Source organism: Myotis myotis, unplaced genomic scaffold (assembly GCF_014108235.1).
Source record: "Myotis myotis isolate mMyoMyo1 unplaced genomic scaffold, mMyoMyo1.p scaffold_m19_p_15, whole genome shotgun sequence".
NCBI classification, from domain to species: Eukaryota; Metazoa; Chordata; class Mammalia; order Chiroptera; family Vespertilionidae; genus Myotis; species Myotis myotis.
This window is the reverse complement of record NW_023416319.1, coordinates 19,037,413-19,063,063: the sequence shown is the minus strand read 5'-3', so window position 1 is coordinate 19,063,063 and position 25,651 is coordinate 19,037,413. Positions and strand designations below refer to the sequence as shown.

Here is a 25,651-nt window from a genome sequence, read left to right as displayed (position 1 = left end):
CGTCAGTGCGAAGGTTGAGATTGCTTCTTCCTCATCAGATCAGAAATTCTCGGGGCAGTCTTTGCAAGAGCACAACGAAGGTCATCTTCCACAACAAGTCTACTTCTGTATTTAGACTTGATAACCAACAAGCTGGAAAACCCTGTTTCACAAAGATATGTTGTTGGAAATGGAAGAAGAAGGCACAACACAGTCTCAGACAGAACAGGATATGACTGCAAACACTTGATCCAGAATTTTGTAACTGGCATTGTAGAGAAATCAGTTCTTGCTGCATCGTTGTTAATAAGTTCAATGAACTCCTCTTGTGCTGTCTCAGGAACATCTTCAACTTTGACTGTGAATGGGCTTCTGGTAAGTTCATGGAATGTGAGGTAGATTTGGAAAGTATGATGAAATTTCGTCTGCAAGCATGTGCAAGTGTTCTTTCACAGAAATTATCATCATAATCCTTTTGTCTGGTTCAATGTCATGTTCCTCAAAGAAAGAAGATAAGGTAGGCAACATGAAAATTTTATTCTCATCCAATTTTTTTTGCCAAAGCTGAAGTTTCATTTGGAATGGTCGGATCTTTTCAGACAAATCGAGGTATGTTGCATTTTGGTCCTTGCAGTGATAGATTTAACTCATTCAAGATGGCAAAGATGGCAACCAAGTAAGCTATTTTCTGCAGTTCACTTTTATCGCCGAAAAGTGCTTTGAACTGCGGTCTTGCTTTCTGATTAAAAAATGTTTTGAGTTCATCACGAAGCTCAAAAACACATTTTAAAATTTTTCCTCTCGACAACCATCTCACTTCAGTGTGAAATAGCAGAGCATTGTTTGGTGCATCCAACTCGTTGCACAGTTGCAAAAACAGTTGACTGTTTAAAGTGCTCACCTTTACAAAATTGACACAACTTATGACGCTTTTCATTACTTCTTGTAACTCTTGTGGCAGCATCTTCGTTGCTAATATTTTCTGATGAATCATACAGTGAGTTCCGATGACTTTTGGTGACTCATTCAGTACCAAATGCTGAAATCCAGATCGACATCCTAGCATAGCTGGAGCACCATCTGTGCAAACGCCACAAACCTTTTCCCAAGAGATCTTATGCTCTTTCAGAAATGAACCAACTGTGTCAAATACATCACGTGCAGTAGTTGCCGTTTCAAGAGGTTTGCAAAAAAGAAACTCATCTTAAAGTCACCATCATTAATATACCTCACATAAACCAGTAACTGTGAACAGTTTGCAATGTCTGTAGATTCATCAAGCTGGATACTAAATATTGGAAGTGGAGCAGATTTAATTTCCTGGATTACCTGATCAAGAATATCAACAGGCATGTCATCTATTCTTCTGCAGACAGTGTCGTTAGATAAGGAAATTGCACTCAATTTCGTAACAAATTCGTCTCTGATCATAACTCGAACAATGTCTTTGGCCGCTGGCAACAGTAAATCCTCAGTAATGGTGTGAGGTTTCATAGCTCTGGCAATTCTGAGTGCCACCAAATATGAAGCTTCAATGGCTGCTACGTTTTGTTTGTGGTACTTGCCACCAGTGTCAAGTCTGGCTTTCTTGAGTCCATCAGCTTTGCTTCTAAAATAGTTGGTATCCTTGCTGGCAAAGCTCAGATGCTTGCTATCAAAATGGCGTTTTAGTTTGTTCAGCTCCATAGATTCGTCTGATAGAACTTCACAACAAATAACACATTGCGGTTTCACAATTCCTGCTGTAATTATTGAGGTAAAACCATACTGTAAAAAATCCTCACTATATTTTCTTTTCTTAACGTTCTTCTCTACACGATCCACTGTCATGGGATGGTTTGCTAATGAAAATAATATATAACAATAGCTTTCATAATACAAAAGATGATACATGGCAAAGTTCAGTCAACACAGTTCATTAAAGTTTCCTATGATTTACCATTCTCTGTGTTGTTTTTGTTTTTTGGGTTTTTTTTACAAATCTGTTACTATCATAAGGGGGCAGTATTCACATCAACCAGAGCTGAATATAAAAAGACCAATCAGCATCCAGATTAAGTTCCCATGGTACAGATATATATTTTTTTGCAGTAGTTGATGATTTTACAGTACATGATTTTACATTTACCCAGTAATTATAATTCATGAAGTGTTGTTTTACCTCCAATACTGCTGCTTTCAACACAGTAGCTGCTTTTAACAGAGTAGCTGCTTTCAACACAGCAGCTGCTTTCTACACACTAGCTGCTCTCTACACATGTGTGACTGGTCTGCATAAGTACATTATGGTGCCAACCCTGTCACATACACTTGTATTTGTATAGGGTGTATGTGATGGGATTGGCACAATGATGTCATCACGCCGGTTACTCCTATGTGGACATATCTGCATGTGGGCGGACCCGCCTGGAAATGGATAGAGGAGTGGTGTCTCAGTTCCTAAGCCCATCGAAAACATGTGTTTTCCGATGGTCTTAGGCGGCCCCTGTGAAAGGGGTTGAGAACTGCTGGTCTAGAAAGATGAGTAGGAGTTCACAAACTAAGAAGAGTCAGGCAGAGTGTGTTCTAGGCAACTGAAATAGCAACAAAAATGTTAACGAGTAGGAAACATTCAGATAATGCCAACAAATCTGAACCATAAATAGCTGAAGCACAGGGAGCCAGGAGGTAGACAAATAGGAAATGGGTAAAAGAGTAGTCAGAGATGAGAGAGGGATCTAGCTAGGATCGAATTGAAACAAGCCTAGAGGTTTAGACTTCATTGTTTAGGCAATTGAGGGCAGTGATGCTTGCATATTTTAATATTAACATAGTTTTGTTGCAAAAAAAGGAAAGAAAGGAGTTAGAAATTAAATGGAGGTGAAGGCAGGAAAATTAGAAGGCTTTCACAAATAGAACAAGCAATGGATGAATTTGTTTTCGGACCAGATGGATATGGGTTTAAAAAGTTACACATTATTTAACCTTGTGAAATGACATAATCTACCCAAACCTCTGTTTCCTTTTCTTTCTTTTTTAAAATATATTTTATTGATTTTTTTACAGAGAGGAAGAGAGAGGGAGAGGGATAGAGAGTTAGAAACATCGATGAGATAGAAACATCGATTCAGCTGCCTCTTGCACTCCCCCTACTGGGGATGTGCCCGCAACCCAGGTACATGCCCTTGACCGGAATCGAACCTAGGACCCTTCAGTCCACAGGCTGACGCTCTATCCGCTGAGTCAAACCTGCTAGGGCTGTTTCCTTTTCTGTAAAATACAGACAATAATACCTACCTTTGTAGAATCATTAATATGATATGTGTCTAAATATGATAATGTAGTATCCAGAACATATCTACACTAATAAAAGAGAAACATGCAAATTAACCATCACTCCACCACTTCGCTACACCCACCAGCCAATCAGAGCGACTATGCAAATTAATCCAACAAAGATGGTGGTTAATTTGCATATGCAGGCTCTGAGCAAAGACTGAAGATGACTGAAGATGGCATCAGCCATGGAGCTGGAGCAAGCAGGAGGCTTGGGTTGCTCCCGGCGACAGAGGAAGCCAAGCTTTCCGCCGGCCTTGGGCTCTGCTCAAGGAGGGGCTGGGAGCCTAGGCTCCACTCAAGGAGTGGCTGGGGGCCTGGGTCGCCGGGGGCAACCCAGGCTTCCAGCCTTCCCTGGGCACTGCTTGAGGAGCTGGAAAAAAAAAAAAAAGGAGGGGCTGGGAGCAGCCAGAGTGGAGAAGCCAAGCCTCACTGCTGCAGCCAGACCAAAGGCCTGGGTCCCGGGTGCCAGAGGAAAACCGGTGCCAGCAGCCAGGGGAAGGAAGGTCTATTGAGCAAATCTTTGTGCAACGGGCCACTAGTTAAATAATAAATGTTTATAACGAATACATTGATAATGCAGTGGCACTGAAGATAGAGATTACCATGAATAAGTCTTGGGGACTGAGTGGATATGGAATTTAAGGAAGATGCAAAAAGAGGGAAAAGTCCTATACTTAGCAACTGACTTTGTTCTCTGTAATAAACATCTCTAATATCAACCCAGTGAATTGTTAACATCTGCCTCAGCTAGACACCATGCTCTGTAGAACATAATTCTCTAGTAATGCCATTTGGTATGAGTTTAAGTTTCTCTTCTTTCTTATATCTCCCTTTTCTTTCTTATATGTTAGCTAAAGAAGCTCTATTCAAAGATTTCAGATACTCAAAAGAAATGTACTGAAGAATTATATTAAATAATTTATAGCCAAAGTAGAGTTATAATCTGACTAAGCAACAACATTGCAAAATGTTAAAAAAAGAACCCCATCTCTTTATACTGAAACCTTGAGTAGCCTAAAGAGGTCCTGTAATCAAATTGAGATGGTTCAAGTCACTGCCCCTAAAGCTTGCATATTGTACACACTGGAAGTTAATTAACAGTTTAAATTATTTATCTCCTTTAATGGTAGAACTGTTGAAATGAGCAGTAGGACAGAAATCATTTGTAATCTATCTTCATGCAATGAAGTATATTTTGTGTAAATCTCCATAACCTCTTATGGTATCTTTAGTTAGTGCAAAGCAGGGCCCAGAAATGCTTTGAAAAATAATTGGCGTCAGAGAAGTCTGAAATTTTATCAGAAAATACCATAAAAAAACAACAACACTTTATTTGCGAGAAAAACTGGTCTAAAATTTTCCCAAATGAACAGCCCAAATGCCACTGACAGAGCCTGGGGATATGAACCACTGAGTGCCTACCATGGCTTTCAAATGCCTGAATCAGAGCAGATAAAATGAAATTAAAGCTTTCATTGGGAGCCTGTAAGATGGATCTTCAAAAAATTTTAAACCAATCTCTTGAAAGGAAACAATTTAAGGAATTAAAAAGAAGGGGATGCTTCCTTAACAAAAGCAAGCAAAGTACCATGCTGAATGACTGGTGGAACCACAAATGCACAAATAACTGAGGGGAATCAAGTAAGCAGTTAATTTTTTTGTTTGTTTGTTTGTTTCTCATAAGATCAGTGAGAGAAGTGAAATTTTAGTAGATAAAAATGGAGTACTAAGCATTATGAGGCCTAGTGCTATTCAACAAAAATAAAAGGCAAAAGAAAACAAAACAGAAAGCACTATAATTTCTCAAACCCACACAATTTAGTGTCAGCTGAAGCCTTAATCTTCCGGGAAGAAACCATAAAATAAAAATTAAGATTGCACCAATATGTTGCCTAAAGACCAAATAGCAAACACTTCTTAATCCAGGCCAGCCACATTTAGTAATTTGCTGTAACATCAGATCTATGTCTGATCTTCTTACATAGAGAATGAATGTTTATTAAAAAATCAACCTAATGGAAGCTGGGACATCTGAGCTGTGGCAGCACTAAGATACCTGCCCTCTACATTCAAGGGCAAAGGGAGAAGAGCTTAGAAGATAGACATCCATCTCCCATCAAACTGAAGCTAATTTTATCACATTTCAGATGCTCTGCTACCTAAACATTTAAAGAAAAAGGGAAGAGCGCTATGTGATAGACCATACCCCAAGGCCAGGCCCCTACAGCAAAGATCAATTTAAGAAAAAAACAACAACAACACACACACACATTATAAAACTTTCCAATATTTAAAAAAAAAATTCAAAAGTGTATACACAATATAAGCTCAACAATACAGAAAATTTTATGCACTAAAAAAATTGGAAGGAAATATGATATCATTCATATTTTTATCTTTTGATAGTAAAATTATTTTTTCTCCTACATACTTCTATGTATGAAACAATTTTTTGAAACAATTTTTATATTTTTCTTTCTATACCTTTAAATTTTTAATATTTTCTACAATGAGCAAGCATTAGTTTTACACCAAGAAAATAAATGTTAAAATATTTTTTAAAATGAGAAGAAGGGAAAGGTTTAATTGTAAGGGGATAATTCTAGAATCTTCTCTAGAATGTCATAGTTAGAACTAAAATCTGTGATCATGATTTAAAAACATAACCAACAGACTAACACTTCACATGCCCCAGTCTCTGGTCTTATGTTTGCTTTTCCTTCGTGCAAACTCCATAAAATACTAACAATAATCTCCTTCCATGAAAAGTGTGTACGAGAAGAAAAGAAAGAGAGTAACTTGCACTTGTGAGAGGAAGAGTGTTTGGAAAAGTTAACTACAAGGAATGTCTGAAACTTCCACAGAAATAGTCACAGGTAAAAATGCTTATAAGACTCCAAATGAGATACAACTGAGGCTGGCCTTACCAACAGGGAGGAAAGTATGAAAAGATTACAATGGACAAGAGAGAGCAGAGTACAAAAAGAATAGCAGGAAACATACAAACTTCGTATGGTGTTTTTTTCCACATAGGATTCACAACATTCCTCAGAAAATTCAATTTAGTTGCCCTGTTCTAGCTTACTAACCAGAACCAATTTAATTTTAAATCTACGCACAGAGCCAAGGGGGACAAAATATTTTGCAATTACTTTTAGCTCCCTCTTGGAAGGCAGAATAAGACTTAACCAGTTCTGTTCGGGCTGCAATAAACAGCCAGGTGTGTCAGAGACCTAAATGGTGTCCTTTGCTTAAAGATTAAAGAATAGAAAATTCTGTAACAATTACTTGCTTTGTTTAACAACTTAATGGGAGTGAATTTTGAGAATGTGACAAATTGCTTTTGATTTATCTACACAGGGCATGAAATACTGATGCAAGAGAGCAATTTGTTACATAGACAATATCTACCCCTTGCTATAAATCTGCCCACTGTCACACTCTATTTGACACCCAGTTAGGTGATTTTCGAAGAACTAGTTTATTACTGCATTTAATAAAGAGCAGAAAACTGATATATGCCTTTCTTGCTGCTTCGCAGCTACCAGGAACATGTTTCTCAGATATCAGTCTATGCAACGCTTCTTGGTTTTATGCTCTATTGTGACAGATAGGTAAACAAGCTGATAAAATCAAGCGCTTTCAAAAAGGAAAAGTTACCATATTCATGTATGCCTTAACTTGTCATGAAAACTTCAAACAGTTTCTGGTTCTGCTTACCATCTGCACAGATTTATTCCAAATAACATAACCAAGTTTGTTTCTTGATTTCTTTCAACATAAATAGAACCATTAACTTTTGGAAGTGTTTATATTCTGGGAGATAATCAGATCATCTATTCTGATTAGCCTTAACACATAGACCTGGCCCCTGCCTTTACACAGGGCTCACCCCTGCTTCTCTCCTCAGTCAACCCTTTCCACATTAGCAGTGCTGTATACCTAGAGCATCTATCTTCACCAGGCCTCCTACTGGGAGGAAATGAGGCTGCTATAGGTCTGACTGGAGTTCCTCTTGGGCTATACTGTGGCCTGTCTTTATTAAAAGCAAAATATAGGTCTCACATGGGGAGTTAGCAACTATGTCAGCTTGTACCAGGTTTTTTCATTCTTATTTTTTTGGTGGGGAATGTAGGGAAGGATGAGGCGTTTTTTTCCCCTACTACAAAAGTTTGTCAAAAACGTTCAGTATGAAAATGTACATGACCAAATTTTCATATTATAAAACAGGTGTTGTGGTGAGACTTGTGGAAGCAGTTGATTTCTCTGGTAAACACAGCCATTCTTAATAGTCATTCCAGAGCTTCCAATATGATTACATTATTTCCTCCTATTATCACCATTCCAATATTGTTCTGTTGCCCACTAGTTGCCATCTCCACACATTCATCTATCACAAGATTCATAAAGGGATCAAAACCCTATATTAGTCCTTGGACATGTCTGCCACCATTTAATTTCAGTGATAATTTCTTATCCATAGTGTTTTTAACTCAAGGGGGTAAGCTTTGCTAATGATGTCTACTCAGAGAACTCAAAACATGCTTCCAAATGGAATTCCTCCCTCATGCTTGGAGGAATCCATTTATAAATGTATACAAATACAGATCCCAATTTATCATGGTCTGTTTAAATGCAGACACCCTCCCCACCACCCCAATTCACTTTTAGCTAGTTGAATTTGAGAAAGAACCATTAGCAATTTCAATAGAAATAATTCTTATAGGCAAATTAAGAACTAATCTATACAATTCTAACTATATACATTAGATATTCAATAAGTATGACGCTGATTCAGAACTTAATTCTGTATGCCATCTAATATGGAAGTTGGTATCATCAGATTCCTGGATTGAGTGGAAAACAACTCAGGAATATAAAATACAGAAGCAATCTTCACGTGACTAGATGGGAATAATTCTGAAATCAATCCTGAAATAGAGCTATTTCAGAGCACTAATTCCTACCTTCAAATCCTAGCTCCACTAGTTAACATCTCTGAACATCCAATTCTTCATGTTTAAAATGAATATAATAGTTTCTACTACCTCATAGAGCTGTTCTGAGATTATGTCACCTGAATGAGCACTTAATAATTGGCATCTAATCTTTACTTTCTTTCCTTGTGGACTGTTTTTACCTACCACTATAAGCTAAAAGATAAATGAATGAGTGAATGAATAAGTGAAATGATAAATGAAACAAAAATAAATAAATATGTAGCAATACTTGTAAAAGAGGAACTCTGGTAGGCATCTAGCAATAAAGTTTAATTTCTTTTCTGTTTCTCTTTCTAGTGACAATACCCAGTGGGAATTTTAATGAAAATCAGTCATACATCACTAGTGACATTGTTCTGAAGATATAACCCAATATAATTGTCCAGGTACAAGTTATATGAAAATGAAAATGGTATGTCAAGGCCATGCTTGCCAGGTAACTCAAACCCTCAAATCTTGCCTATTGCATCATCATATTTATATAAACATATGTGGTATACATAATAAGACAAGTAAGGCAACTGCTCTCAAATAATGAAAATCGTTAAGATGTAAATAGCATCAACAAGTCCAGTTAATGAATACTGAAATTGAGTTTTCTTAATGTTCCTTAAATACATTTTCATTTCATTCATTTACATCCCATTTCACAAATATTTGTTCAAAGAGACTCTGTGATAGACATTGTGGGCAATACAAGGAATGTAACTCAATTTTGGTTCAGTTCACCATTATTTATTGAGCACCTCTGATGGGCCAACCACTGTGCTAGGGGCAAGGATTATAAATATAAATAAAACACAACCTGGCCCATTATGGAAAGGGTACAAATAATTATAATACAAAACATGGAGCTTCCAATTACAGATGAAGGGTCAGTTCTGAACAGAAATCCACAAAAGCTTCCAAGAGAATATGCTACCTAACCAGATATTTAGTAGCAGTATGTCAAGTGGATACAAAAGAGTACAGTTTAGACAAAGAACGGTGTATATACACAGGCAGGCAATAAGCAGAACTATGATTGGTTCCATAGCACTAAAAGAGCGAGCACATGGAGGAGAATTGAAGGAGAAAAGGTTAGCAAGGTGAGCAGGAGCTTGGGGTTTTCCCCCTCTAAATGCTAATAAGCCATGGAGGTTTTCTAAAAAGGTCACATTTGTGTTTTGTACTGTACAGAAGGTGAATCAAACATCGACAAGACAGAGGCAGAGAGAACAGATGGAAAGCTACTAAAAAATCCAAGGAAGTAGGGATGAGAGAACTGCCCTAATCTAATAGCACAGGGAATAGAGAGAAAGAACACATTTTAAATATATTCAAGAGACAAAATTATCATTTTAGATTATTTAATATTTATGGAAAAGTGAAAGTGAAAAGTAAGTACAAATGTGTTCTTCCTACGCACATAACATAAATTTGAAGCATTTAAAAAAATTATTTGATACCAACATGGCAAAGCTATAGCAGATTCCAGAAAAAAATAAAAATAAACAGCCAAAGAGTTGGGTATGGGGTCTAGAAAGAAAGGGATCAAGGAGTCTTATTAGACAATGCGCTTTGATGCCAGGGGATTCATTTTTAGGAAAAAAAATAGTTTACTTCTTGGTTCACTTGACACTAGCAGTAAATTTTAGGAAAATACCCCAGTTTAGCAATGTTGTATGCAACTGCAGTAGACATGGATATGGTCCACTCAGCTCTCGTCCCTTCAAGAGAGCCTGCTGCTTGAAGCACAGCTCGCTGACAGCCTCCAGCTGTTGTACTTTAGATCTACTGCAGTGTTCACTCTGAGGTCATGCTCCGCACCCTGCCCTCCACCCTCTGACCCCCATGCTGCTCCCAGGCAATGACTAAGTACAGAAGGTGAAGAGAGCTAGGCCATCCCCCCAGCACAATTTTCTTTAATGGGGGATGTTTTCCTAAAGTCTCCCATCAGCCTAGCCAAGACTTTCTCAGAATTGCGCCCAATTTTCTTTCCTTCTGCACCTTTCACAACTGTCAGACCTGTATCAGTCTCTGAAGGCTCTCCCTGCCTACTCTTCATTCTTTCCTCTTTACCCTTAATGGTTGTTTCTCCAAATAAAACTCGGAGATGTCTAATTCCTGTCTTGGTGTGTGCTTCTCAGAGGACCTAAACTGACACAGTAGTTTAAGTTAAATTTATGAAGAATAAGAATCACAAGGAAACCTGAGGTCCTCTGCTGAGAACCTCACACCTAAACCATCTCTGGGAGACAGAAATGTAGCTGGTCCTCAGGATTTTCAAGAGATTACACAAAGACCCAGTGTTTAACAGCCCTCACAGTCAGACATTTTATTCTTAATGACTTACCCACCTCCCTTGGGTCACATGTTTCATTCTAAGTTCCAGAACATCTTTTACTGACATTTCATATAATTGAATTAAATTAGATTAAACTCCCCATAAAAAACAGATAACTAAAAATAGTGAAAACTCTATGCATAAGAATTTTGTCTTGAATCAAGTGAATTCTCAACTTAAATAATCACAGTCTTCTCTTTGAGCCCCAAGGGCAGAAGCAATTCAGGCATACAACAGAGTTCTCTGGAGTATAACGTTCATCTGCTTCTCAGGAGAATTTGCCTTTCCTGCTGCAAGCAGCTTCATCCAGCTGCCAGGAGAATATTTGGATGACACTGCCTCAAAGTCAACACAGAAGAATTCTAGTCAAGGGAGGCAGTCTGGCATGATAGTTAAGTGTATAGACTCTGTACTCCTACACACTTGGGTCCACTAGGTGCTCAAACTGGGTAACCTTAGGCACAAATTTTTTTCCTCTCTGATCCTCAATTAACATCACTTGTAAGCTGATTATAACAATAGAGCCCACTCGAGTGCTTATTGTGAGAATTAAATGGGCCAAGGCAGATAGAGCATTTAGTACAGTTCCTGGTATATACTGAGTACTCAGTAACTGAAAAATGCTATTATTTATGTCATTTTCATCAATGTGAACATCTGCTCTGGGAGTGAACAGAGTTGCTCTCCACATTGGAGAAGCCAGTTACCATATAAAGTGATCTGGCCTCTTTTTTCACTAGAAAGCTGAGAAGCTATGTAAGCGGCCACACATTAAGGCTCAGCCTTCACTCACAGCAGTAAAGGGGAAGCTGGCCCCTCTCTGCATAAAGGGCAGACAGCTGGAAAGGGCCAAAAGAGGGATTACCAAAAGATTACAATGGTCAGGGGAAAGCTGAAATAACTATTTTAACAGACAATTTGTGCTCCAATTACCATCTAAATGTTCATGGTAAATAAAGATCCATAAAAACACATGTGTAAAACCCCAACTTTAGTGACTGGGGCTTTGCATGGTTCATTAGCACATGCTCTTTTGCCCAACTGTGACATCACTTATCAGCACAGCCTTGTCTTTTCAAAGTCTATTCTCTAGCAGCTGGATCCAGGAAATGTTCTAAATGTGAGGAAATGTTCTAAAATCAATGCAGTCACAGACCTCCTCCCAAGGGTGCAGGGGAATCTTATTAAGGGAATAATTTCCATGGTTCTGTCACCTATCCTATGCTCCTCTTTTAAGGTAAGGGTTAATACCTATAAATTAGTAGGTGACAATTTGGGGAGAAAGATTTGTGTGCTAGATACAAGTGATCAGCTATAAGGAAAGCCCTAAATCCAGGACCTCTATGGCAGCGGTTCTCAGCCTGTGGGTCGCGACCCCTTTGGGGGTCGAACAACCCTTTCACAGGGGTCGCCTAAGACTATTGGAAAACACATATATGATTACATATTGTTTTTGTGATTAATCACTATGCTTTAATTATGTTCAATTTGTAACAATGAAAATACATCCTGCATATCAGATATTTACATTACGATTCATAACAGTAGCAAAATTACAGTTATGAAGTAGCAACGAAAATGATTTTATGGTTGGGGGCCCAGGTTAGGGTGCGCATGCAGGAGGCAACCAATCAATGTCTCTCTCTCACATCAATCTTTCTCTCTCTGTCTCTCCCCTTCACTTCCACTCTCTCTAGAAATCAATGGGGAAAAAAATCCTCAGGTGAGGATTAACAAACAACAACAAAAAAGAATAAAATCTTACCATTTGAGATAGCATGGATGGACCTGGAGGGTATTATGCTCAGTGAAATAAGCTAGTCAGAGAAAGACAAACACTGTATGATTTCACTTACATGTAGAACCTAGAGAACAAAATAAATTAACAAAACTGAAACAGACTCATAGATATAGAGAGAGAACTGGTGATTGCCAGAAGGGAGGTTGGATTGGGGCACTGGGTAAAAGTGGTGAAGGCAATAAGAAACACAAATTGGTAGTTAAAAAATAGTCACATGAAATAAGTAAAGCATAGGAAATGTAGACAATAATGTGATGACTATGTACTGGAAATATCAAGGGGAACACTATGTAAAGTATATGATTTTCTAACAACTAAGCTGTACACCATAAACTAATCCTATATAATAAAAGGCTAATATGCAAATTGACCAAACAGCAGAATGACCAGTCGCTATGACGCACACTGACCACCAGGGGGCATATGCTCAACACAGGAGCTGCCCCCTGGTGGCCAGTACACTCCCACAGGGGGAGCGCCGCTTAGCCAGAAGTCGGGCTCACGGCTGGCGAGCACAGCGGCGGTGGCAGGAGCCTCTCCTGCCTCCAAGGCAGCACTAAGGATGTCCGACTGCCAGCTTAGGCCCTCTCCCCAGGAGGAGCAGACCTAAGCCATCAGTTGGACATTCCCCGAGGGCTTCCTGACTGCAAGAGGGCACAAGCCAGGCTGAAGCAACCCCTCCTCCCCCGCGAGTGCATGAATTTCGTGCACTGGGCCTCTAGTACGTAATAAATTTTAAAAACTAAGATAGCATCAATTGATTGTCTTTTTTCATTCAAGATCTGGCTCTTGGTAGGAAACTGGACATGCCCATATTTTGTTATGAGACTCTGAGTCTTCTTTAAACCTTCCCTTTTAACTGGCTTTTTTTTTTTTTTTTTTTACTATTCTTGTTGAGGATGTGAAGGCCCTGCTTTAGTACTGACAGGTGGAAATAAAAGTCCAGGTTACCCATTCAGCCTCCACTGACACCTAAGGGCAGCTTCTTGTCATTGCTTGGTGGAAGTTTCAGCTCCCTGTAGTCTCCACTAACATCACAGTAAAGGAGGAAAGGAGCACCTCATTGGCAGTCAGTAGGGATGCAAGTCCAGGTTCTCTACTGTATTTATCTGACATCACTCTGATGAGGGTATTGGGGAACAACACTAGAGCTTTATAGTAGAGTATAGCCTGGCCACTTATCCTTTAGTAGCATGATGGAGTGGGTACACAATTTTTTGTGGTGTTTTGCTAGAATAGAGCAGTTGTGTAAAAGTTTTCTGTGTTGCTAGGTTGCTCCTTTACTGGTCATTTGGCTATAGAGAACTGGCTGTTTTTGGTCTGCTTTATTGGCATTTATAGGTTGCTGGCCTTTTCATCTCTAAGTCTGTGATATGTGAAACAAAAAGAAAACTCAGGGAACTCACTACCATGTCATTCCTTGAGTCCTGGCCTGCCTTCTTATCACTACCTTTCAGAGTCTTTATACACATAATATCCACGGATTTTAGTTGCACTTAGCAAGAAGAATAGGGAAAAGTACATCTACCCTATCTGCCTGGAAGTGGAGTTAAGCTACATGACCTTTATTTATTCAGTAATAATATTTATAATTGATTGTCTGTCTTCCCTGCTAGAAAGCAAGTTTCAAACACGCAGGCTTTTTGACTGGCAATAGTATCTTGATGAATGATTTATGAAGCTATAAAATGACTGCTCTCAGAAAAAAAAGACACAACCTAGCTGGTTTGGCTCAGGGGATAGAGCGTCGGCCTATGGATTGAAGGGTCCCAGGTTCAATTCTGGTCAAGGGCATATGCCAAGGTTGAGGGGTTGGTCTCCAGTAGGGGGCATGCAGGAGGCAGCCAATCAATGATTCTCTCTCATCATTGATGTTTCTATCTCTCTCTCCCTCTCTAAAATCAATAAAAATAGTTTTTTAAAAAAGAGTTCTGATTTTTTAAATTGTGCGATTTGAAGGTGAATAGGAAGAATAAAAAAAAAAAAGGTCTAAATACGAATTAAAGGTAGGAAACAAATTTAAAATTAAGTATGACCAAAAAAACCCCCCAAAAAACAGTGAAACAGAGTATATAGAGCTGAACTGAGGGAAAAAGATGGTATATACAGCTAGGATTATCCACTCATGGAGACAGATGCTGATTTAGTGTACCTATGATCAGTAAGCACTGCATGAGTAAAAGGAGGCATGCTTCATATTAGCTATTGAGGTAATGGAAAAGTTTGGTCTATTTAAATTGTCACCAACCTATTTGCCTAAATACCTTCTCATTGTCTGTCCTTCTAATCAGTCAGTGTTCCCAGCATTGACAACAATGGTTATAACAATAAAATACCAGCATGTCTTCAAGGCACTATTAAATCTGAGACATGCTTTTCCCACCAAACCCACAAGGTGAAAAAAGAAAAAAAAAGGCAGTTATTAGGACACATTAAATGAAAATTATAATACATCATTTCCCTTACTCATCTTTATTCTTTCCATGACACTGAAATCCTGGCCCCAAACTAAGTTAACAAAAAAAGCCAACTAGACATACAAACAAGCTTATTTATCTATCCATTTACCAACAAATCTCATATTTCCACCACAAACCCACCCTTTTTTTGAGTCCTCCCTGGCCTCTGATTGTCCCTAGCAACGACTGACATCCTGCCACTTTACTATTCCATGGTGCACTGAACATGCCCTTGCAAGCACACATGGCAGACAAAAGTTCCAGAAACATACACCACTGTAATCAAACCAGGCAAAGGAACAAGGAAATTGGGAGCTTCACTGACAGTGGACACTGGGGTTCCTATACTCATCGATTTTCCCATTCTTTATGAACAAAATCAAACTAAGGCTTTCCTTGACTAGGGCTACAGTACCAGTTCTACTTTTGATAAAAGTTAAAAAAAAGCTCTATACTTCAGATTACTTGTTTATAAATTGGAAAAAAGAGTAAGGAGGTGGGCAAGATAATATCCAAGGTCTCCTCTGGCTCTACTGATTCAGGATACTACACACTAAAGTTTCCTCATTCTGAACAAGGGAAAGAGAAGCCAGCTTTGTAAAGAAGTATGAATGTTGAATAGCTACTGAAGATCTAGGGTGGTTGCAAGAAGAATTTCCAACTGAAAACTGAGATACTACAAATGAGAAGCTTGCTCTAGAGGGAATTACCCAGAAATATTTCATACCCTTAATGGAGAAAAAAATAAGATGTATTTGTTTACATTTGCATAAAGAAAGTCTAGATCAGAGGTTGGCAAACTACTGTCAGTGGGCAAGACCAGCCTGCTTTAATATAACCCACAAGCTAAGGATTTTTTTGTTTTGCTTTTTTAACAGCTGAAAAAAATCAATATAAGAATATTTCATGACAGAAAATGTTAAAAAATTCAAATTTCTGTGTCCATAAGTAAAGTTTTATTGACAATGGCCATGTCCTCTTGTTTACTATTGTCTATGGGTGCTTTCCTGCTACAACAACAGAGTTAAGTAGTTGTAACAGGGACTGTATGGCCCATAAAGTATAAAACATTTACTATCTGACCTTTTATTTAAAAAAAGTTTCCAAACTGTTCTAAATTACCATATAAGAAACTTTTAAACGTTACTATGAGAAGGGGGAAGGATGAGGGCAAGAATAAGAGACTTGTATTGAATATTAAGGTCATGTGCCCCTTAACGACAGGAATACATTCTGAGAGATCTATCAGTAGGCGATTTTGTCCTGTGATCATAGACTGCATTTACACAAACCTAAATGGTATAGCCCAGTGGTCGGAAAACTGCAGCTCGCGAGCCACATGTGGCTCTTTGGCCCCTTGAGTGTGGCCACAAAGTTTCAATCACACTGTATGTGCGCGCCCGCACGTGGTATTTTGTGGAAGAGCCACAATCAAGGGGCCGCAGTTTGCCAACCACTGGTATAGCCTATTACTGTAATTGTACGCACAATACTTTTATATGATTGGCAGCACAGTAGGTTTGTTTGCACCAGCATCACCACAAACACATGAATAATAGTAGTTAAACCTTGACAGTAGGTTTCTTTTTGTAACACAAGTGCCTGTCTTAAGCTTTGATTGCTCAGGTATTCACTTCAAAGAGGCACCCCTCAAGTAAAGCTATAGGGAATAAACACGTGGCCAGCCACCAGACTAGGTAAAGATCCAGGCCACCTCCCCCCAGTGAGGTTCCTTGTTTTAGAGATCTTGGTTGATTTCAATAACTGACCATTTGGGCCAGTTGTTTTGTTTTCTCTTTCTGCATTTTAAATTCTCCCTTATGTTTTAAACTCACCAATAAAGAGTGAGCCTACAAAACACTAGGCCTCCATCCTGAACCCACCCAAATAAAAGCAGAACCCTAGGCCTAGTCTCACATGACCCCCACCCCACCCATACCTTGTATACCCTAGGACCTATAAGTAATCTCTTTTTTGCTTCGAAGGTTCTAAAGGTTATTGCTGAAGAGTAGTGTCTTGCAATTATAATAAGAACCACAAGGATAGATCCACTTGTAATACTGGTTAGGAAAGGGAGATATCTAAGCGATGCTCATCAGGGGCTAGGTGAGTGCTCCCAGGCATTTCTAGCAGATAGCAATAGCATTACTAGAAGAAGACCAGCACAAAACAGTTATATATGGTGCTATGCTTTTAGGACAGCTACAACACTAGGCAATAGGAATTTTTCAGCTCTATTATAATCTTACTAGAGGCCTGGTGCACAGATTCGTGCACTGGTGGGGTCCCTTGGCCTGGCCTGCGGGGGTCAGTGGAACTCTATGCCACTGCAGTCCAGCCTTACTGGCCAGCTCCGGGGGCTCCAGACGCCTGTCCATATCAATCCCACACAATAGTGTGGGAAGCAGCAGGTGGCCGGGGAGAAGCCTAAGCCCAGGCTGCGCGCTGCGCCACTCCCGCTCATACTGACCTCACTGATCCTGCCGCTGCTGCCACTGCTGGGGTGTGCAGTAGGAGTGACTGCGGGAGAGGCTGGCACCACTGCAGCTGCGCTCGCCAGCTATGAGTCTGGTATCTGGCACCCGTCTGCCAGCTGAGCAGCACTCCCACTGTGGGAGCGCACTGACCACCTGGAGGCAGCTCCTGCATTAAGCATCTGCCCCCAGGTGGTCAGTGTGCATCATAGCTACCGGCCAGTCGGCCGGTCGCTGAGGCTTTTATATATATAGATGGGACCACTGTCATATATGCAGCCAACATTGACCAAAATATGATTATGCAGTGCATGATTGTATTTTTTTTTGGACTGCATGAATGTAGACCCCATGAAAACAATTTTAAAATAAATTTTGTTTCTGTACCTCTTCACTAAAAAGCGCTCCTGTATCCTTATGGTAGCCAGCATACAAGATGGACCCCAGTGATCCCCACCTCCTGGGATTCACACTCTTGTGTAATCCCCTCTCTCACTATACCAGGAAGGTCTGTGTGACAAATAACATGTGGCAAATGATATGTCACTTAAAAAATTGGGTTATAAAAGACAATGGTGTTTTTTTTTCCTCTCCATTTCTCTCTTTCTCTCTCTCTTATCTCTTCACTCACTAGCTTTGAATGAAACCAGCTCCCACGTTGTGAGACACTCAGGCAACCTATGGAAAGATCCGTGTGATGAAGAAATGAAGCCTCTGACCAATAGCCAGTGATGAACGGAGGCCTGTCAACACCATGTGAATGAGTTTGTAAATGGACCCTCCCCATGCTGAGCCTTCAGATGAACCTGCAGTCCCAGCCACTTTCTTGACAGAGACCTCGTGAGGGAACCTTGAACCAGGACTACCCATCTAAACAGTTCCCAGATTCCTTCCCCAGAGGAACTCAGATGATAAATGTTTGTAGCTTTAGGAACTTAGGTTTGAGGTAGACTGTTACATATCAGTAGATAACTAATAAAACCATTACTTTTGGCTAAGAGCAAATTAAAAAATGGGATAGTGTTAAAGATCAAAATTTAAGACTGGGAGCAGATAGGAGTTGCATGGAAGGCCTCTCAGCTGACCTCTACTGAGAAGCCAAATAGGTACAAGAACAAAAAATGCAAATCAGTTCAAAAGGCAAAGGGTAGATGTAGGGAATGAGTTCAGGAGTGATTGACTTAAGTCCATTTACATCAAATACTCAGGTGGAAATATACTGAACAAAATTAACTGGTGAATAAAATAGGTCCACAGGCATGGATGCATGGGACAGACTGACAGGTCTGGGGGTAAGGTGAGGGAGGGGAGAAGAGTTTTACCAAAGACCTTATATGCATAGCCACAGACAATATTGTGTTGAAGGCTTGGGGTAGGGCAGGAACTGGGTAGAGAAGGGGAAGGAGGTGGGGGATGAGGGACATCTGTAATATTGTCAACAATAGGAAAAAAAAGGACTTTTTTTTTTGAAGCAGCTGAGGCAGAGAACAGCAGAACAGGAAGGTGGCAGGAAAAGCTTTTCTGGACTAGGGTCCAAGAGGCTAGCATTTCATAAATCTACTGTGCTTCTAATTAGCTATGGGATCCTGGACTAGCTTCTTGAACTCTCTGAGGATTCAGTTTCCTTATCTAAAAAGGAGTTGGATAAAATGTTTATAAACTCTGCCATTAAAGTATTCTCTTTGCACAATGCTAGAGGCAGTAGCACTGCCTTGGGCAAATTATAATTTATACTGTTTCAGTGGTCTTGAGGGACAGAGGTATTGGCAGGGCATCTTCTTAGATTGGAAGCTTTTCACATGTATCATTTACTCAATAATTGTTTACTGAGTATTTCCTCTGTTCCAGGCATAATGTACTAGGTTTTAGGAGTGAAAATGGATTTAAAAGGTCAATGAGACATAATACCATTCCTCAGGAAACCAATGACACTCATTCTACCTGATCTAGCACTAACCCAACATCTGTTTTTTGGCTTAAGTAGAAAGGTTCCTCTTTCTTTTATCTATTTCTGAGATCCTTAGCTTCCAATTTCTTCATCTCTGGGACTTTTAAGCTCTAACATCTATTCTTTTATCTTCTCCACAGTACTGGCTTTGGAAGAAAGGGCATCTGGTAAGCCAAGGACTTTCCTGAGTTCTATTCATTTTAATAACTATGGAGAACATTATTCCCCTTTTAATGAACATTACACATCTTTTAATGGAACTTTAAGATTGCTTAATTGCTGTCACACCACAATGGTTGTTCAATCAACTGCAAATTTACTTAGATACACATTCATCATTTTAGCTACAAGATTGTATGACATTGAAACCTTTGTAAATTGATTTTCTGAAATCAATACACACTCTGTATAAGGAATTCTCCAATACATCAAGCCACTAACCACACCCCAAAAAGAAGCAAATTTACTTTGGTAGTGTTTCTTAGTGAACATAATTGGTTCGTACTGACCACCACTTTGTCTCCTAAATGTACATAAAGCACAAGCTTTATAATTATCTACATTGTTTTTACATTATTAAAACATATAAATGATGTTGTTTCCAAAATTCACTCCTTTTCCCTTAAAAAAAAATAACCTTTTGTTCACCTTTGATCCTGATAGCTTTCTCTAGTTATCACATTTGTAGGTGACAGAAAGATCCTCTCATTGACCTCTTTGCTTTATCTCTTAGACATAAAACCATCAATAAAACAAGAAAAAAATTCAGATTTTAGAAGGATCCAATATGGTGGCCGACAGGACGGCAGTGAGGAAGAGAGTGTGAGTGAGAGAGAGAAAGGGGAATGCATGGATGTGTGTGGGGAGTGAGTATGTGTGAGTGAGGGACAGTTATATTCCATAGGACTGTCCGGGACTGGCAAATCAGGCTCCCCTAGCCAGGCAGCCTCTACTACCGCTGAAATCTCTCCCAGGATGGCCGACTCTGCTGCACAGACAACACCATCTTGAAGGGGAGAGCAGCTGTGACTTGGAGCCCAGCCTCACCTCCACCAGGAGAGACCTCAAACACCACCCGGGACCCCACAGCCACACCAGCCAGGGACCAGCTACCTCAGCTGCAAACCCACCAACACTGATACTCCAGCCTCCCCGGCTGCAGGCTCCTAAAAAGTTTGTCCAGGGGGAGACAAAATGGTGGCCGAATAGGCAGATGGGTCCTGCGCCTTCTCAGAGCGGATTGAAGAAACAGGTGAATCAAATAACATCCATCTGGAATTGGCGAATTAAACACAGCTGGCAAGACAATCCGTAGATAGAAAGGTCAGAGGTCACCTGGAGAGAGGTGGGTTTGGGGATCTGGGCTGGAGGGAGAAACACAGGCAGCTGGGACTAGAGTCTCAGAGGGAGACTGCATTTCATTAAATCCGAGTCCCTTGTGGAAAGTACAGCGCTCCACTGTGGAAGGGGGTTCACAGGGCTGCTGGCAGCGGGGACTCTAGATCTAAGCCCACAGCCTGAGAGGCTGTGCCCAGAAAGGCAGCCTGAAGTTCTTCATGGGCTGAGCAGTGTGTGTGTGTGTGTGTGGGGGGGGGGGGGGTGGCGGGGACTGGGGGTGGGAGGGGGCACGAATCGGCACAGTTGCTCTGTCTTTATAATTTCCTTACTTTTATTCGCTAAACCCAGTGCATAGGATCTTTCAATTACAAACACTCACCGAGGCTGCGATGCAGGGGAAGGTGGTTTTGTGGAAGCTGGGAAGCAAAATAGGGAGAGGTGATCAGGAAGCCAGCTCTGGGACAGTCCAATCCCTCCAATCCTGAAGATACATTTTTCTCCTGAAGATCAGACACCTCCTAACAGCGCAGCCACACCCAGCCTTGAGCTCAGCAGGGAAACAAAGATTCTAAATACCCCCAGGGAGCCCTTGGGGACTGGGTTGAGGGGCCATTGGATCCCAAAACTAATACAGAAACACCACCACCTAGAGGCCATGTCAGAAATAGATGCTTGTGTAAATAAGACTGAAAGCAGGCAGAAAAAACAAAGTGGGCAGATTGATCCCGCCTGCCTGAAACTAAGGTTGTGGCGTCTGACACAGAGGAGCGGTGGATCACTGGGAGCTTCCAAATGGTGCTGACTACCTAACAGGAAACAGAGACCTGGCAGGCAGAACACAGAGAGGGGTCTTAAGCCAGCCCCCGTGGGACATTAAAACCATGCTTAAGTGAACAAACTTCACTACTTCACTTTTTTATTTTTTACTTAAGAAACTAAAATTTTTTTATGTTTTTCTCTTTTCTTCATTTTATTTTTTTATTTTTATTTATTTTTTTAACCTTTCATTTTTTTTGCAATGGATTATTTTGTTTTAATGTTAAATAATAAGAATATAGGAAAAATTCTATTGAATAATAAAATTGAGCCACAGAGTGAACTAGTAAGACTTTAACAAAGAAGGTCTAGAGAAAAAAATCCTTTTGGATGAGAATAATAATTAATATTTATGGACTGAAAACATCCTTGACAATAGTCATCATATAGGTTTGAGGTAAAGGTGGTGGCATAATCCTCCAAAAGAATATTTCTAAATATTTCTGACATAAAAAGGAACAGAATGTGGAAAAGGATGTTCCAACTATCTCCTCCATTCACGCCCCAAGTTTGCACAGACTGCTCTGCTATTCCTGCCTTTCCTGTTTTAATTTCTTCTCAGTGGACCATTGAGAAAACAGAAATGGTGATACTGAACCGGATATAAACAATTTCCAAAGACCTTAATAAATAGCTTCAAAACAAGCATTTTTAGGCTCTAGCCATTATCTATTGGTAAATATGCATTTGTTGGCTTCTTTTTCCTTGGACAGTCATGTCTTGAAAGTTTCAGATGTTGTCCTCCAGAACTTCAGAGTATTTTGTTTATTAAAGAATGGATTTCACTTAGCTGCTTCATATTCTGGTGGCTACTCTACAATATAAATTTAGTCTTCATAGATTTACAAATATATTTTCATAGCAGTAAGTCTGTATCCATTATTGTGAAGTTTGCTTTCAAGGGAATTTGATGTTCCATCATGAGTTAAATTATTTGTTCCCAAAGTAACTTCATTTGAAAGATGTCATAAAGTTCCTAGATCTCTATTAAAATTCAAGCCATTCTGTCATGTAAATACAGTTAGATGGTGAAATCTCATCACCTTCCTGGCAGTTGTCAAAAACCGGGCAGAGTCCACAGGGGGCCCGGACCAAGCCCATATGTGGGATGATTGGATTGACTGCTCTGTACAGTTTCATGTGTCCGTCTATACTACCAACTGTGCCTTCCTTTGCTGCAATGATAGTCATCTCCACTTTCCCATCATATGAGTATATTCAAAATGGTTTCGGTTCCTCCATGGACAACTCTACCTTACTGATCCCCAATTCACAGATATATTTCCACACTTCGTGTGATGAAGCAAATGAACTATTTTTTGTATCATTGGATTCTGTTTGCTTTCTTGGGCTGTTTCTGCCTTGGACTATAGGAACTTAAAACACTGTTGGTTAAGTACCTCTACAAATTCAGATTCAAAATCCTGGTCACTGTACCAGGCTTCACCAGTCACAGACTGGTCAGGCTGCAGGTTGTGAAGCATATGCTGCAGTTGTGAAGCATACACACCTTTTTTTTTTTTTTTTTTTTTTTTTTGAGGCTGATACAGACTTAACAGCTTTGATAAGCTTTATAACTTTCCAAATTCTTAAAAATTTTGTTAATGGCAAATTACTTTTATACCAGATATCTCTGCTCCATATTTCTTTAATTCCTGCATCCTCTATGATCTGATATACTAGTTTTTCTTGGTTGTCTGGTCCCTTCATTTTACCAGCATTCTGAGAATCCTTTATTCTATACAGAAGGCCTGTATTGCTCCTTAAGATATCCAACTGACCCATAGACAATAGTCTATTGATTGCCACTGCCCGCTGCTGAGCTTCTATACGAGGCATTTCATTTTAAATTACTTGGTCTGTGATTCCATGAGGGAACTGGTGACATAATTCTATAATCCTGTTTTTTTTTCTACTGGATCCACGTCGTGTGGCTGCAGCTTCACTTTCACCTCAGCCATGAGAACGAGGTTCCTATCCCCAACCTTTCAAATTTTTTTATCTTTTTTTTTTGGATTAGAGTATTAGATTCTTCTTTTATTCTTTTTAATCATTATTTTACTCTATCTCATATTTTTCTTTATGCCAACACTTTCTTCCTCACTTCTTGCTTTTTCATCCTGTTTCTCTTCACCTGTCCCTGCTTTAGTTTTACTCTCTCCTTTCTTTTTACTCCTTGTTAAAAATTGATATTCTTTATCTGCCTTATTGATGCATTACTAGTATAATAGTCTCTGTTGGCTTACTCATTTCCTCTCACCTGCTTCAAGTCCATGAACCCTTTTCTTTTCTCTTTCTTTGCTAATTTTTTTCCTTGTTGTTGTTGTTTGTTTGATTGTTAGTTCTTGTTTATTTTTTTTATTTTATGCTTTTGTTTTTCCTCTCCTCACCTGTTCTCTTCTTCTACTAATAGCTTAATTAGTTTCACTCACCAAAATCAGGCCTATCTGCTCTCTAGTCTCCTTTTCCAAAAATAGATGAATATATAGATAAAGGAGAAAAATTATATATATATATAAATTTTATTTTGTATATATTTTTATTATTTTTAAAATTACTTTTTTGAGTATTTTGTTTTTTACTTTTCTTCTTATACACTCACTACAGGCCTGGTGGATGGATTCATGCACGGGTGCAGTCCAGCTGGCCCACCTCAATCGGGGCCGATCTCGCTGGGCCAGCCGGGGTGAGGGGACGCAGGAGATTGTCCAACTGGCCCTGCCCCCTAGTCAAACTCCCAGTCGAACTCCCAGTCAAGGGGACAATTTGCATATTATACTTTTATTATATAGGATTTTCTTTCTACCTCCTCTATACTGAATCATGGCCATTCCCCCAATCATTCAATGCCTTTACCTTACCTTCTAGAAATAAGCTCTGCCTCTTCAGATTCAGGTCCCCTCCTTTTTTTCTAGCTGGTGGTTGTTTGTATTTTTTTGGGTTAGCTGTTGATTTTGTGGAGTTTTCTCCCCATATATGTCTATTTCTTTCCCTTCTTTTTTCTTCTTTTTCTGTTCTCTCTTACCTTTCCCCTTTTCTCAATATCATTTTTGCACACTTTTCTCTCCCCTACGTCTCTTTTCTCTGGTGGTCACTTTTATTTGGGGTTATTGGTATCATGAATACATGTGTTTTTTGTTCCATGTTGTGTCTTATCGAGTTGCATTTTGTGCCTTTTGGTCAACGCAGTAGAGAGGAGTGAAAATGAGGAGAAAAATAAACAGCCCTCATAAGAAAGAAAAAGAGGAATCACTGGAAAAGTAAGTGAAGGAAATGGAGGCAAGCAATTTGTCAGAGAAAGAATTCGGAGCAATGGTCATGAGGACACTGAAAAGGAGGAAGACAAATTCAACATGTGTAAGAACCAAGAGGAAATGAAGAAGCACCAAGAAGAAATGAAGAATGACATAGTTGCAATAAAGAATAAAACAGAAAGCATCAACAATAAACTAGAAGAAGCTGAGGACCACATCAGTGAGCTAGAAGACAAGGTCAGAAAAAACACCCAAGCAGAGCAGCAAATGGGAAAAAAAAATCTTAAAAAACAGAAGGAGAGCCCAAGGGGGCTTTGGGACAACAAAAAACAAAACAACATCCACATAATAGGGGAGTCAGAAGGAGAGGAAACTGAACAAAGAATAGAAAACCTGTTTGAAGAAATAATGACAGAAAACTTCCCTGATATTGGGAAGAAAAAACCCACACAAGTCCAAGAAATACACAGAGTCCAAAACAAGATGAAACCAAAAAGAATGACACCAAGACACATCATAATTAAATTGCCAAACACCAACGACAAAGTAAGAATCTTAAAGGCTGCCAGAGAGAGCCAGAAAGTTACCTACAAGGGATCTCTCATCAGACTATCAACTGATTTCTCAACAGAAACACATCAGGCCAGAAGGAAATGGAATGAAATATACAAAGTGATGCAAAGCAAGGGACTGAATCTAAGAATACTATACCAGCAAGGCTATCATTCAAACTAAAGGTGAAATCAGAAGCTTCACAGACAAAAAAAAAGGGCTAAGGGAGTTTATTACCACCAAACCAGCAATGCAAGAAATGCTAAAGGGACTGCTGTAAAAAGAAGAAATAGGAAGGGTAGAAGGAACACAAGCATAAAGAATAAAAATGGTGACAAACAAGTACCTAGCCTATCTAATAAAAGAGAAACATGGTAATTAGCGTA

At 39.5% G+C, this 25,651-nt stretch overlaps 1 protein-coding gene and 3 pseudogenes across 1 annotated transcript in view; all 4 read right to left on the bottom strand.

Annotated features, from left to right (window-relative positions):
• LOC118670270 overlaps positions 1-1,410 on the bottom strand; it is a 43,008-nt pseudogene extending 41,598 nt beyond the window's left edge.
• The window catches only part of HPSE2 (heparanase 2 (inactive)), a 531,613-nt gene that overhangs the window by 304,355 nt on the left and 201,607 nt on the right, over positions 1-25,651 (bottom strand). The window lies entirely within an intron of this gene.
• On the bottom strand, positions 7,590-7,784 carry LOC118669877 (annotated as a pseudogene).
• Positions 22,317-23,420, bottom strand: LOC118669875 (annotated as a pseudogene).